At 35.1% G+C, this 15,612-nt stretch overlaps 1 protein-coding gene across 4 annotated transcripts in view; it reads left to right on the top strand.

Annotated features, from left to right (window-relative positions):
- The window catches only part of BNC2 (basonuclin zinc finger protein 2), a 339,790-nt gene that overhangs the window by 102,239 nt on the left and 221,939 nt on the right, over nucleotides 1-15,612 (top strand). The gene's annotated exons all lie outside the window — the stretch shown is intronic.

The raw sequence follows: 15,612 nt of genomic DNA, 5'->3' as shown, positions 1-15,612 counted from the left end.
CAATTGCTTGGCTCTTCTGGGTGAAGGGAAGGGGGGTTGGCGGGGAGGGAGTGAAAGAGAGGGAAAAAAGAAAAAGGAAAAAAAAGAGAGAGAAACTTTTCAGCTTGGAAGGGCTCAAGCAGGGGAGGGAAAGTTCAACCTGGAGGTTTTTAGCAGCATGACTCCCTACCAGGGGATGTTTTGCCTTTCCAAAAACTAGTTTCCAGTTATGATCTGACACTGACTGATAATAATTGAAATACTGTGTTAGCCAAAGAGGAGTTAGTAAATTATTTGTATATTAATATTAGACTTCTATTTAATGTCAGACATAGCATGAATGAACTCATTTACCGGAGGGGTGTTGTACTGTAAGAAAAGAGAAGGAAAGTAATTAGGTATTTATAGTTTATAGTAACAAAGCATGCCTGAATATTGGCCATAAAATGGTAATTTAATTTTAAAAAAAACTTTAAAGCCAAGTAAAAATCCAAAGCAGATAGTTAATAACCAGTAGTTTTCAGTGGATGACAGTTTAAGCAGTACAGCTCAGGACAGGATGAAGGCATTTGAATAAGGAATATTTTGATATATCCTGTAGAGGGACCCTGATTACTGCTGATACAGTATGCTGGTATAGAATGTAATCAACATAAGGCAAATAAGCAACTCTGTTCAATTTCCCATTCTTGAAAGTAAAAAAGTTCATTTCCTGGTAGAGATGAACATTTCAAATACACTGCTTGGCACTAGGAAGTGTGAACTAGTGCTGCAGTGCTTACAAGCCTTATCAGCTGTATGGATGTTTGTGATATGTAACATATTTGGTTGTATTGATATTGAGCAATAGCATGGAAACAGTTATTCAAATTACCTGCTGTATTCTTTTAGTAAGAAGTGAGATTAAATTTTTGGGGTGGAGAAAATGTTCTTACTGTTTCAGCCACAAAAGAGTTAACATAACTACTTCCAGATAACGATCAATTGATAAATGACAGTTGAACCACATAGATAGTGTTAGATTGCCTGTTTAGTATTAGACCTTTTTCAACAGATTTAGCCTCTGTGGTTTCTGGAACACTAGAAAATGTTTAACGCTGACAAAGAAAAGAAACAAAACTAAATAAAAGAGCATCACAATGTGTAAGGGGGTCAAATAATTGAGACAGCTAGCTCCTTATACCAAGCCAAACATTTATGCTTGTAAGCTAGGCTGTTTGGTTTCTATTTTCTTTTTTTTCTTTCTTTTTTTTTCTAATAATATTTTAAATGTACTTATTCTTGAGTATTAACTGGATTTTGAACATTACTGAACATGTGTGGTCATGTATTCTGTATAGAAGGAGAGAAGTAATGTACTAAATGATTATATGTGTGGTGTATGGTGCATCAGTGTGTATCCTTCCACTGGAACACACACACAGTAGCACTGCAAAGGTGGTAATGTCAAACAGATTTATTTTTTAATAGTCTGTACTTAACATTTTTGTGTACTATGTTAATCTCCTTGTCATATTTTGTTTGTTTGTTTATCATGTGCTAAACATACTCAGTCCAAATATGCTTTTATCATGCTTTTAAAAGGAGGGTAAGTTATTTTGCTAAATACATTTCTCTCCTGTTTAATTTTTTTGTACTATATTTCTGATTTGTTAGGGCTGTTACAACTTGCTAGCTTGTTTAAACTACAAGCACAGACTGTGTGCAAGTGCAGCTGCAAATTTGTGTCTAAGTGCCAGTATTTCTTTCTAAATCACTAAAATTTTGACTGTTGTTTTCTGTTACCTATTTTCATTCATTTTTAAGTTCCTTATTTTAATCCATGTTCTAGAAATGTAAGTATTTTTAAAATTTTTCCTGTGCTTTAAGAAAAATTGTTTTCATGAGTACAAGTACCATGAAGTTATGAGATGTACGTAACTTGCAAGGAAAGTTTGGCATGGTTTGAAAGAGCTGTTTAATGAAACTTTTCCAGCTATACATAGTAATGCTAGAGACATTTCTTTTAAAATTTTTAAGAATAATGCCAGCTTTCCACATGTTTTATAGAAGCAAACAAACCCAGAGACCCATCACTTTTCCTTGGAGTTGTAACTTAATGTCAAGCAGGTTTTTAACACAGGGATTGGAGCATGGCAAGAAGAATGATTTAGAACAAAACAAAACCTTGCGATCTGTCCCTTCTCTTACCTCTCAACTCACTGTACTGCTATTTGCATACTATAGGAATAAATAACTTTTCTCAGAACAAAAGGAAAACCTACTTCATTAGGACAAGGAACTCTGTCTTAGAAAAATTAGGACTGATTGTACAGGTTTGGACTATTAAAGGAAGTGTGATTGTATTTATTTTTGGTTTATTTTCTTAGAGAATGGGTGTGCAAAAAAGTGGCATCTCCACATTCCAGAGCAAATTAAGATTTTGGTGGGTGAAAGAAGAAGAGGAATAGTCTCCCAAATTACCTGTGAGGAGTTTATGACATGGCCACTTGGCTGCATTGTTCTGCCTACGCACCTTTTGTCCATGTAAAAGTATGTGATTCGCTTACAGAAGAATGTCTGATAACCTCAAAGGGCATAAATCTTAACTTTCAAAAAGGAGTGCTTCTTTGGGTTACTTTGATCAGTGACAGGTCAAGAATGAGCAGAAACCCCTGGCTTCTCTTCCATGCTCATCTGGTTTAGTCCAGGGCACCCACTGCCCATTCTAGTTCTGGCAAGGAGTTAACAACAGAAAAGAAGGTCTGGATTTGGTTAACTAAAAAAAGCAGGCTTTTGTGATTGTCTGCTTTCGTAAATGTTTTGTGTATTTGTCAATAAGAAATGTCATTTTTCTTCATCTGTTACCTTAAGGGCTGTAATGTTCTAAAATACTTTTAAGTCTTTTCAGAAATGAGACTGTAAGAGAAATTGTTGTAACCCACAGTGATGCAAAATGCCAAAGCCATGTACCATTTTGTTAAGAAAGAAGTATGTTTAATCCATTTCAGATAAAAAGGTAATAGGCTTTCCAGAAGCTTTTTATAATGTGAGAGTGAAAAAGCAGTATATCAGAATTATAAATGGGTCTGTGTGTCATTATATAGTAATTTAGGATTCACTCAATGATGTAACAAAATTAACAACATAATTTCATTGTGTAACTGTATCTTATTAAAGAACAACTGTCTGACATTCTCTTACAGTTGCTTTATTTAACTTCATGCAAATATTATTAGTAGTGACATTTCTCTATTGTGCATTAGATTCTCTCATTAGCATGATGTGTTAGTTATCACCAGAGAAATCACTTCTAGATAGGTGAGTGGGAAGCCAAGAAAACTAAAAATTAAATCAATGATGTATATTAATATAGATGCATCTGTTCACGAGATATATGGTACAGTAAATTCAGCTTTTTTTTTTCTTCCTTGCATAAATGCATGCTTATTCCACAGAAACCTAAATAATGTTTACAATATGTGGAGTATTCATTAATAGTGCTAGAATTATTAAACTGTATACAACATGCACTGCCTCTTTTGAGATGTACTTGTATTCTTCAGTCTGATAGTTCCTAATGTTATTGTAGACATAGGCACATAAACTGTTTATTGAACCAGTATTTAAAAATAGGAGTGTAGTGTAATGCCTAATGGATTGAACATAGAAGCTTTTTAAATGTTCCTGTACTGCTGGTCACAGAGGTTGTATGCAGTTTTAATTAACTGTTTTACTGTAGCATGTAACTATTCTTTTAATTATATATTTGCATGCAAAAAAAAGTTAAAACTTAATGCAACAACAGGCTATATTTCCATACATCTCAATCTGTTATGAACATTTTGGGAGAAAGATGAACATTGGTAAAATGCATTTTGTAGTTTATGGTAGTTAACAATTGCCTTTGTCAGTGAGCATTAGAAAACATAATAATTATATTTAATATATATATTTTTATCACACCATTTTAAAGATTAGCTAACCCCAGGTGGGTTTTGGATTTTTTTTGTTGTTGTTCATGAAGAAGTCCATGTGCTAGTACAAATTCAGAAGCTTTGTCAGGTCACGCTGTCTCATTTCAGACATTTGCTTTACTTTTGGTATTTCTGTAAAGCATAGTTTAAACCTGTAATGGTTCATGTTATTTTAGAAAATTAAAAATGTTTGCATCAAGAATTTTGTGCTGCTTCTGATGCGCCTCAGAATAGAAGCGTTAGCACATAGTGTATATGACAAAAGCGCAGGATGTTTCGTAGGACATGCAGCACTAGACACACAAGTACATGCAGTGATAGATACATGGATATGTACGTGATACCTGATTAAAAATAAAAACCCTTTCTCGGTAGTTTCTTATACTGTGTTCAGTATTTACAGGAGAACTAAAACATAGCAAAACGTTTCCCATTCCTCTGTGTCCATATTAATCCTGCACATATATACATACAGTGTTTGAATATTTTTGTGCCATTGTATATTTTAGTTGATGATGTGCTAAGAACGCTGTCAGATCTTTGCTTAACTTTGAGATATGTATGCACAAAACTGTAAAATCTGCATGAAGCACTGAAGCATGTATTAAAGCAAGTGCTGAAATACATTGTGCAATAAGCAGTAGTATTTAACATTTTAAAATGCATAGTTTTTCTATTTTCTGTTTTTCTGCTTTTTATTTTTGTAGTTACTTATTCATGTATAGTTTTATAGGGATTTGATTAATGTAGTGACAGCACAGATTTGGTACATAACAGCAGCAGAGTCTCCTGCTCTTATGTCAGGGTTAAGAGCCAAGGCAGATCTTCCCTAACTAATTAGATGCTGAGTAAGGCATCTTAGTGAAGTTGGGGCAAAAGTGAATGGATCACAGCTGAGGCAAGATTGCAAGGACTGTAGTGATAGTGAAAGTATTCTGTTTGCCAGGTCATTGTGACACTGTGCGGATTGCAAAGGAACACACTGTTCACTGATACAGAACTGCCGTCATAAAGTACAATCAGAACAAAAGCCTTAAAGAGCTTTTACTTTTTACTAGGAATGCTCAAAATGTATGCTGTGTGTAGCTTGCTTTGCTCAGTTATTTTTTCTCAAACAATAGTGCTTGTGCTTTTTGTAAAAGGATTTGCCTTGTAGACTAATGGTTCTTCAAGTTAAGAAGAATTTTCAAACTTGGGGCTCCTAGTATACCCAGGAGGTGATGAATCATACTGGCTCAAGAAAGAGGAGGCTGAAACAGAGAAGAGAGAGGAAGGGAGAATTCCATTGTTGCTGTCTCTTAATCTTTTAGTTCAGAAAGAGAATCACTAATGCAGCTTTTTACTACAATTCAGAGAGAATAATGACAAAATTTCAGCATCTAGATAAACTGTAATTAAGGGATTTATTTTTTGCCCAGCCTTTCTGTAAAAAGCGGTAAACTCAAAAAAGCGTTTTTTTAAGTGGATATCTGTGTGTTTATATACAGTTTTTCAATGAGACAAAATGTATTCTTTAGCTTAACATCAGTCTGTCTAGCAAATGTCCAAAATAAGAGACTGTACATCAGCCTATGGACAGGCATCTGTTGCTTTGTTACTGCCCACCCCATTCATTATAGTAATGCACTAATGCCTCCTTCCCTTACTGAAATACTTGACAACTGTTTTCTAAATGATTTTCCTTCACTGACAAAGAAAACAGTGCCACTTGTATGGCTGTGTCACATAACGTTTTGTCATAGAGTCCATTTCTTGTGGCGGGTGGGGGACAAGCAGCTCAGAATTGCTTTGATCAGTGTGAACTTGCCAACAATGTACCATTGATGCTATTCTGACTCTCTCGGGAAGCCATTGCATCCCTGTCCTCTATCGATGATGCGTATCTGTGCACTTGTGCAAAGGAAAGGACAGAGTGTCATCTGCCACTTACAGAGCATGAGAGCTCAGAACTAAACATGACACGATTATGATCCTGCCCTTTGTTAGGTGCACAACACAGAAGTCAGCAAGCTTTTCTTATGAAGTGAATAATAAGTGATACTTTAAAAAGCTTTACAGAAAGTGAGAAAATTTATACTGGGGTTGTCATTAAACCTGTCACTGGCAGGTAAACTTTCTTTGATATTTGAGATTATGTTTATTTGGAAATGGACCACAACATAGATACATCAGCAGAGATTCATGCTGCAGTCTGTCTACCTGTGCGTTTTGGAATATACCCCTTATAGAAGAAATGCAATTGCATGGTGAATCTCTTTTTTTTTTGTGATACCTACTGCAACTAATGTTGAAAAGAGCTTTAATTGCTTTTCTTTTTCTCAGTAAATTTAGCAACTCAGGGAACAGTGAGACACACCCAATGAACACATTTTTTTTATTTGTGGTGGTTCTCTTTAAACTTTATTTAACCAGAATTCCAGGGAAGGAGAGAGATTACACGATTCTGTGCATTCCATAGTGTATTTCTTAAGGTTCAGTAACTGTAAAACACAATACTTCTGGCTTTGAACAATTTGAATGAAAATGTCATATAATGTAGCTCTTTTCAGATGAACAATTCAACATTTGGTGTGTACCAGTGAGAGGAAAATAGAACAGAAAGGATCATATCCTTACTGTGATCCAAGCATGTGTTTTCCATTCATGTCATTGGAGGCCCTGTCATGCATCAAGGACAGCATATAGTTTAGGTTCAGAATTGCAGATAACAGTGTATTAGCCTTCAGAGTGAGCTGTAACTAGGAGCTCAATTCTCTAAGCCTCCTATGCGTGTGTCACTTTTATGAAGCTAAATGTGCAGGTATTTTGCAAGTGGTACAGTGGTAAAGAAAGTCGCTCTTGTGTATTTAAATCTTTCCTATTATTTAGACACTAAGGATGAACATCATTTAGGGAAAAAAAAAAAAAGGCATTGTTGCATTTTCTTAAATGCAGTCTAAGCATCACTTCCTGTTTTATCACAGTTCAGAAATTAAACCATATTCTCTGTTAAAAGTCTCTGGTCAGGTCTGAGCTTTTAGACATTATAGGCTTTTGTATTATTTTATGGATAAGTTACTGAAGGCTCAGTTTTTCAAGGGTTGCCCTGGAAAGACAGTGCAAAATTATATTGCTTCCAGTTTGCCTCTGAAGTTTTGAATTTTTTGAACCAGATATCTCAAAATGCAATTGGGGCAGTGTAATTTGAAATGAAATAAAATTGAAGGAGAAATGTTTACAAGAGTCCTTGCTAACTAGAATTGCCAACTTTTCCATAGGAAAAGTACCAACACAGTAGGATAAAAGGTAATTTAATCAATAAAGTAGCATTTTGAAAGTATTTTTCTCATTTACATAAAAATTTGACTTCCCAAAGTGTTCTATATTCTTTGTTTTCTCGTTAGGGAAAAAATAATATAAAAACCCCAAGCAAACCTGAAGATGTTATTGTCAGATCTTTTTATGCAGATTGATTTCCTTTTAGCATATTCATTGCCCTTTGCCTGCACTGAACAAGACCTTGTGTACTGTACTGCAGTTTTATTGCTGCTTTCAGAGGGATGTCTTGTGAGATGTTACGGCTCCTGCGGAAGTACAATGGCAAAATGTCATTTTATGATAGATCATTATTGATGTTCTTTATTTATTTATGCCCTTTCTCATTTTTCTTACCCTAGAGTTTTTCTTGTTCTGTATATATATATATATATATATATATATATATATATATATGAACATGTATTAAAAGGAAAACTCTTCTTGGTAGAATTTAATAATTAAAACAATCTTGATTACAAGGGACTATAGGAAGAGATGAGGAGCAGAGAGGAGAAGCATCCCTTCCAATCGTGGCTGAATGTAGGTGCTGACATGCAAAGGGTTCAGTGTTTTGTATTTCAGTGTGCCTGTATTCAGGAGCATGATAAAAATGTGTGATGCCCTGGCTTATCACATGGAAGGTGCTGAAAAGCATCTCAGTTTGATCTGTACTTTGTACAATTTCTTAACCAAGGCATAGCTAGTATTTAAAAAGGAGCCCTCAGTATATTTGTATTCCTGTATCTCAAATACGAGCTTTGTGTTTATTTGACAAAATAAATATCAAGAAAAATCAGAAAATTAAACTCATAGGATACTTGAACACTTTTTTTTTTTTTTTTTTTTTTTTTCCTGCACAGGCTTTGTAGGCAAAAATAATCAGCTTGGACATCAGTGAGTTACTTAAAAACAATTAAAACCACAAAACTGCATCACAGTGTTCAGATTTAGTTTGTAATTAAAAATGTGCAAAGTTCTTTTTTTCTTGCAGGGATTCTCAAAAGCTTAAATTTTGTGAAAAACAGTTTCCCCAGAAATGATAGCGATTGTATTTCTGAGTAGTGGACATTGGGGTTTTCACATTTCCTATCATAACTTTTACTGGCTGTTTTTTTTCTGGACAGTTTACTTTTAAAAATACATAAATTGATAAGAATATCTGAAATAGATGTCTTGGGGAGGAGGGAGGTACAAACTAATGAAGAATATGCAAGGAAAAAAAATAATTACTTCCAGCTGGCTTTATATAATAAAACTACTATTAAAATGAGGAGCTCCATTAGCAAGGCTTTAATTATATATTTTCTTACATTTCTAAATAAACACCGCAGTCTTTAGAAAAATAACATTTAAATGAGTTAAGCGTGACAGTCCTTGCTCTAGCCAGGGGAAAATATAAAGAAGTACCAACTCGTCTACCCTGCCTTAATGCCCCACAGCAGTTGACATTGCTGGAATGCCTCCTGCAGCTGGTGGCATATGACTGTCATTTGCAGGCAGGATATACGGAGAGTTTACACAATGGAGGCATTCATGAAAGTGTTCCTCATCTGGGACTCCTGCAAGCTCTCATTTTATTGACCCTGTCAGAATTTAACTGGTAGGCTGTCAAATTATGTGTTGCTTTATCTAATACTAGTTTTTCTTTTAAATTACAATACACGGAAGAAGGGCCTGTGGAAAGCAGGTATGAAAAGCAAATCCAACTTCTGTCTTACTGTTTCTAAACCAAAAAAAAAAACAACAGCTGCGTAAGAACTTCATCGTTTGTGCCACAGATTGTAAGAATTCTGTTTTCTGTTCAGGATTAAATGATGTGGTTTATTTGTGGATTTTTTTCAGGGTCTGGGCTGGGGTGGTTTTTCTTAGTATTCAAAGCTTTAAACAAAAATCTGTTTTCTAAGTTACTGTGTCCCTCAAGTGTAACTCGAACATCGGTGTACAAATAGTTTTATGAAGCAGCTCACTCTTTAACTGCTGGTGTCCCAAAAGATAGCAGAAAAATGCTCACTATAAAAGTTTCTCCCAAAAGATACTTATTTGTATGTTTTGCTGCATCTTAATGCAGATTCCATAAAAAAATGCCCAATAATTAACAGATTTATAATGTACGTCAAACAGTGTAATAATCGGAGAGGTGATTGATGGTTATAAATATGTTCCTTATATCACAGATTAGCTGATTATTAATTCAATCGTGTTGAGGCATGACCTCTCCAAAGCCATAATTTACATTAAAAAAAAAAATGTGTGCACAGCTTCATTGGTATCTGGGAGAGAACTCATTACAGCAGCAGACAGCACACCAAAACATTGGCTCCATGCAGATGGAGCACACTGCAAGAAAAGTACCTTACGCAGTGAGTTACTCATTTTAATAGATCCTCCTACCCACCAGTCCATTGTTAATGCAATCCTAAAGTTCAGGTCAGGGGCGGGGGGTGGGGGGCGGGGGGGCGGGAGGGCATGGTGGTGGGAAGAGAGAGAGGAAATGAGAAAGAATGATCAGGTTGTTAAAGGAAAATAAATTTTAACCTGGAGGCTATCAGTCACTTCTGCTAAAAAAAACCCTTCAGCCCACCATATATGTTTTTGTTCATCTATAGAAATAAGGTATGGCATCTGTCTATCTAACATGGGATGTCATTATCAGAGATTTTACTTATTACATTTTCTTACCAGTTCTACTTGTTTAAAAATGTAGGATTTCTGCTAGAATAATGATAGCTGGATAGTAAACACTGTTTTACATTAAGAAATGTATATGGGTTACTCTGTCTTGTATAATTTCCAGTTTCTTCCCATTTTGCTTCCCCCTTTCCTAGAATACAAATTAATTTTAAATACAAAAGACAAAAAGTAATCTAAATGGAATATTATTATACTATTTTGCAAGACCTCCTGAAATACTGCTCTGGAATTTACTGAGATGTTGATTTTTCTCTGCAAGGATAAATAAGAAAGACAACTGACACATTTTAATCCACCTGGAAATATGTAGGGTTTTTTACCTTTTGATATAACATTCTGGAGACATTGCCTTCCCTTAAATATTTAAAAAGTAAAAATGGTTTCATAAGCTGTAATATTTATTTAGTATTTAGCAATTCAAAGATAAGTTATTTACAAGAACTTGACAAATGTAGAATCTCTCTCATGGTAAGTGAATTCTCATTCCAAGGAAAATACTACTTGGCATAGTACTTATTGTAGAGTTGCAGTTTTTATTTTCTTTTCCTTAAACATTGAGGAAAATTTGAAGTAGCTACATACTGGTGTATTTTCTTGTTAATGAAGGTAGTTTCATTAGCGGCTTCTCAGTCTAAGGAGAGAAGCAAAACCAGGTTTTAGAACACAACCAAGAACATGGAAAATGTTCAAACAACAGTAGAAATATTTAGTGGTTTTCCTACATCATCAAACTTATCTGAAAATTTATTTAGAAGAATTTCTAATTTTTTTTTCCATTGCAAAAGCTTGTACTGACAGGGTGATAACCTCAAACACTATTACAGATCCAGACCATGGTATCTCAAACTCTCCTGCTGATACAAAAAGTTTCTGTGGAAAAACTTTATAACACTGGAAAGTTTTAATTTTAAGTGCCCAGTCCTGTTCTCACTAAAATCAATACAAGTATAGTCTACATTCATAGAACTGGTCTGAGAACTTTTCCTACAGTCTTTACTCAGGAAGCGGTAATTCATGTTTTGTTTGTTTAAAATACACATGTTTTGCACCTTTAAAATACATATTAAGTGAAGAAATGTTTTAGAATTGAAATTCAGGGAAGGGATTAGAGCATTGTACTCTAGTTTCAAATAATCCAATATTTGTAGAAGTATGACCTTTAAAATCTAGGTTCTTCTTTAATTACACATTTAAGAGAAACTGTGTGGTATATACTACCTCTCTAAAAAAATCCTCTGACAAGTCAGTGCCGGGAATTTTCATACTTTAAAATGCAGTTTTATTCCTGCATAAAAATATGTATTCATTAATCTATATCTTCATTAATGCAGTCTTTCAGAAGACAGTAGAGTAAAATTATTTAGCTCATAGCAAATATAGTAATGAACTTACTTAAAAATTAAATCAACATCACATATCCTCAAACCAATCCTTTTTTAAGCGCCTTCCTTTGGTATTTATTTTTTTAAATTTTAGTTTATCTTTTGCATGAAAGTTGCTTAAGACGTGAAATTATGTCTTTCTCCACATTCTTACTTCACTTTTTTGCTAATGCTGGGAAGCTAAAAGTCAGGTGTGAAAATGTTAAAGCAACTGAAGGCATATACAATCTTGTAATTATAAAGTTGAAATTTGGTTTTCTCCAAATAGACCTGCATAAATCATGTTTCCTATGATTTTTCAGTTTGCATTTTAAAGGTCTTCTTTAACAGTGCCAAACTGAAATAAAACTTTCCTAACCTTAAAGTACATGAAGTACATAAAATGCATAAGGTGGAGCTACAGGTATGAGACTGATCTTAAATGACTGGGCTTTTTTCTGAACCTATCCCTCCTATACCCCATCCCCATGCCTTCCAAAATTCAGTAGTGGTCAGGTGTGGCATTTTGATCCTGTCCACTGACTTGCATATGTATGTTTATACACCCACAAACTGTAAAATAAAACTGACTAAATGTGGCTTCAGGGAAAAGAAAGGAGTGGTGGGTGCAGATACCAGCTGGAGCTTGATGCATGTGTTCTCTTCTGTGGCATTGTTTTGTTGTTGATGTGGGAATGTAGCTAAACAGTGGCTACAGATGCTCCACTAAATAAGGATCCACATAAATTCCAGCTGTGAACTTGTGATTCACCCTTCCCTGCACAAAAGATATGTTTCCATATGTCCCATTATGTTCCATATTTGATTTTTATCACACACTGTATGCCAGTCTGAATCTCGTCCACATGCTTTTTATGAATCCTGTAACCCTTTCTCTCTTCTTTTTTTTGAATTAGAGTCATAACGCGCCCCCGCCTCCATGCAGAAAATCCACATTACAATAATACTGCATCCTTGTAAATAATTTTTTAATGTATCAAGTACATGAATAATGTATCTTAACCACCGTAACACAAAGTCTGGACTTGTCTATAGAAAATCATACAGGTCCATATGAAAAGTATTTCTCTTTGTAGCTAAGTCTGTAGTCCTTAAAATTATCTGAGATCTAAATAATCTTTAGAAATACTTGCATCTTATTTTACTACTTTAAATGGATTTTTGTGGTACTATCAGTAATCATTTCAGGTACCTGGTGTACATAGCTTCTACTTATATTTTTAAGTATATAATTGATAAGGACTCTAATTTTGAATTATGAATAATATTAATCGTTAAACCATTTATGCACTCTGAACTCACTGAAAATAACTGCAGAGCTGTCACTGGTACCAAATAAAATATGTTCAATTTTTTTTTTTTTTTTTCTATTGCTCTTACCCATTATGTGCTCTAGATTGGTATTCAGGATATTTTTTTCTTCTGCTACCATAATGTAGATATGGAGACTGGCATCTAGAAATATATGCATCTGTGGCCTCAGGAGCATACAAAACCCCATAGTCTAAAAAATAAAGTAAGGATTTAAAAAAATGCTAACTTAATTGCAGTGTAGGTTTTTGAGTTGGTTTATTGTAATATGGATACGAGAAACGTGGTCCCTGCCTCTTAATTGGGGTGAGATATAGCTGCTGGTCAGCTTTGTAAGAAGCAGTGCTGCTAGAGCTTTGTGGTAGGTTTTACATATGATAGTCATTGACTATCATAAAACTACTCAGAACATGAGGCAGAAGTCAGCATTGTCATGTTAGCTGTAGTCTAGAAAGTATCTGTCTTCCTGAAGGTAAAACGTCAGAGGTTGCTGTAATTGTTAAAGTCATGATTGAAGTACTAAATCTGGTGATTGGTTTTCTTAAGTTGTTGAAGCCAGTGCTTCTACCTCCAGCCCAAATTTGAAATGGCATATCAGGAACTGGATGAAATGCTTGCAGTGTTAGAAAGTGAAGATGTTGTATAGCTGTTGCTGCAGTGCTGTAATTTCCATAGAAGTCAGTTGCAGCATAATCACTTACATAGGTAGTTGTAATTTTGTTGATTAAAAAATGGTGCTATGAGAATACAATTTTCTGAAAAAAGGTGTATCAAAGCAACTACTGCTATCTGCTGTAAAGAACCATCATTTAGCTGTGTGAAGAATTTGACATCCAGTGCTTCTTTGTCTATTCTGTTGCAAGGAAAAATATGTCCGTTCATAACTGAAATTCTCCAAGCGAGTCAGATATCAACATTATACCAACATTTTACAACAGAACAGGTGATAGTTAATTAATTTGTATTTTAAATTGAGGGTCACTGTGTTATAGATTTCTGTGGAAACAGAAAGAAACAGAATCTAGTTAAAACTATGAATAAGTGGGGCCTGTTCTCAGCAGTGTCTGAGGTACCATTGAGTTGAACTACTGGTCACTGTCAAATTCCAATCAAAATGCAGATAAATTCAGCATAAACATAATAAGGTGTTGGTGTGTTTCCAGAACTATAAAGAAGCTTTAACTGGAGAAGAGGCTGGAGATTAACAGTTTGTTTTACAGCTAGGTTAGGTATTTCAAATCAAGTGACTGGTGCTGCTTGTAACGAAGCATCTGCAAAGTGTGTCAGTGTGACATTGGTATTCCGTGTTCAAGAAGTTCAGTGTCAACACAGCTGTGACTTACCACTTTTAGCAAATTCTCAACTGGGAATTAGATAAAATACCTTTAATTTGGCCACGAAGTCAGGGAGAGTGCTGGGATGGGAGTATAATTTCAGATGCTATTAATTTTCACAAAATAACGTTTGTGTGCTTTGTCTTGCCAGACGGTCTACAGTGCTTTTCCTCATTTCACGTGCCAGGCTGTTTTTTTATTATCATTTCCTTCTCTGCTGTGTTTATCTTTTCTGAAAATGGTGAATGTAAGCTATTACAGACTGGGTGGGTGGCAAACATTTGCACAGTAACTTTTAAAACACAGAGCAAGCATTTTATTTGGGTTTTGAAAACCACTGAGAGAACTTAATGCAGCTGCTCTCATGGCATCAAAGTGAAACATGTAAAAATCTCACTTTCTATTCTAAATAACCTTAGGGCTGTTAAGTCAGATATTTCCGGCTTGACGTGTTTTGCACAGGAGTGACAGTGGCATTGAGTATATACATAGTAAATCTTAATATTCCACTGAATCTCTTCGCTCTTTCATGAGCTTCACAGGGTACTCATCCTTAGCAAAATGTCAGGTTAAAACATGTCACTTTGCTATAGCTGAAATTACTTACTTGTTTTTAATCAAAAGCAACTCTTAATGGGCTGTTTTACTCTAGGCAGTAAGGAAAGGAGTTTTTCAGTTTAGCAGCAAGTATTGCTTCTGACCCATTATTTGCTGTCATTTCTGCTTCTCATCCAGCAGTGTGAAGGGGGTTGCATGATTAAAATCTGAGGATGCTGAATAAGGATGCTGGTGCTGCATCTCCTACACCAAGTAGAATTAGTATTTTTAGGGAAAGCTAAGGTTTTTTTTTCTGAATACGTCTTTCAGTTCTATTAAGCAGTAGTCCTGTGTTTCCTAGGAACTTCGTTGTATCTGTGATCTGTCAGCAGCAGAGGTGCTCTTGCTGATAGTAAAGGTGCTTATGGTACAGTGCTTCTTTGATTTTAATTTTCCAAAACTCAGGATGAATGTAAGATGAGAGGTGCCATATATTCATCATAATCTTTGGATCCTGTCCTGTAAAGTAGGCAGCTTTCCTGACTGGCAGCACTCAGAAGTTAGAGCTGTACAAGTTCAGTGAATTCAGTTCATACTCTTTTTAAGACTAAAATGGCTCTTCCGTTTCTAGGCCAGTTAATAATCCTCCTCTTAACTACGCTGTACATATCGCAGATGGTGCTTGACAGACTAGTCAGTGTCTCAGAGGTCACCACAACACTATTAGCTAGATCACTGTGCCCTTTGTTTCTTGAAGATGCTTCTGCTACACTACTTGTTACTTGAGAAAAAATTATAGGAGAAAAGTTTGGATTTTGTTTTAAAAAAAACACTTAACTGCTTCTCTCCTCACCAACAAGTGCTTCAAATGTGGAGTCGTTTCTTGTCAGTGAAGTGCTCTGGAATTTAGCATTCTGCTGTGTCCTGATACAGGTATGACCAGTGGTCTCATTCAGTGCAGTGGGGTTTTTTGTGTGAAGACATAACATTAAGGATGACTGATACTTTAAAATTTTATCACAGTTTTCTTTTGGAGCTTTTATTCTGTTTTGAGGGCTTATTTCAGCACCTGAGAAACAGGAACATTTAAATTCTTCTAGAAATTCTTGTGGCCAAGCTGTATTT

This window comes from Pezoporus flaviventris, unplaced genomic scaffold, assembly GCF_033815535.1.
Source record: "Pezoporus flaviventris isolate CSIRO_AGI_PZ_B2104156 unplaced genomic scaffold, CSIRO_AGI_Pfla_v1 ptg000212l, whole genome shotgun sequence".
Classification (NCBI taxonomy): domain Eukaryota; kingdom Metazoa; phylum Chordata; class Aves; order Psittaciformes; family Psittacidae; genus Pezoporus; species Pezoporus flaviventris.
The sequence above is the reverse complement of the archived record's forward strand: the minus strand, read 5'-3'. Positions and strand labels throughout refer to the sequence as shown.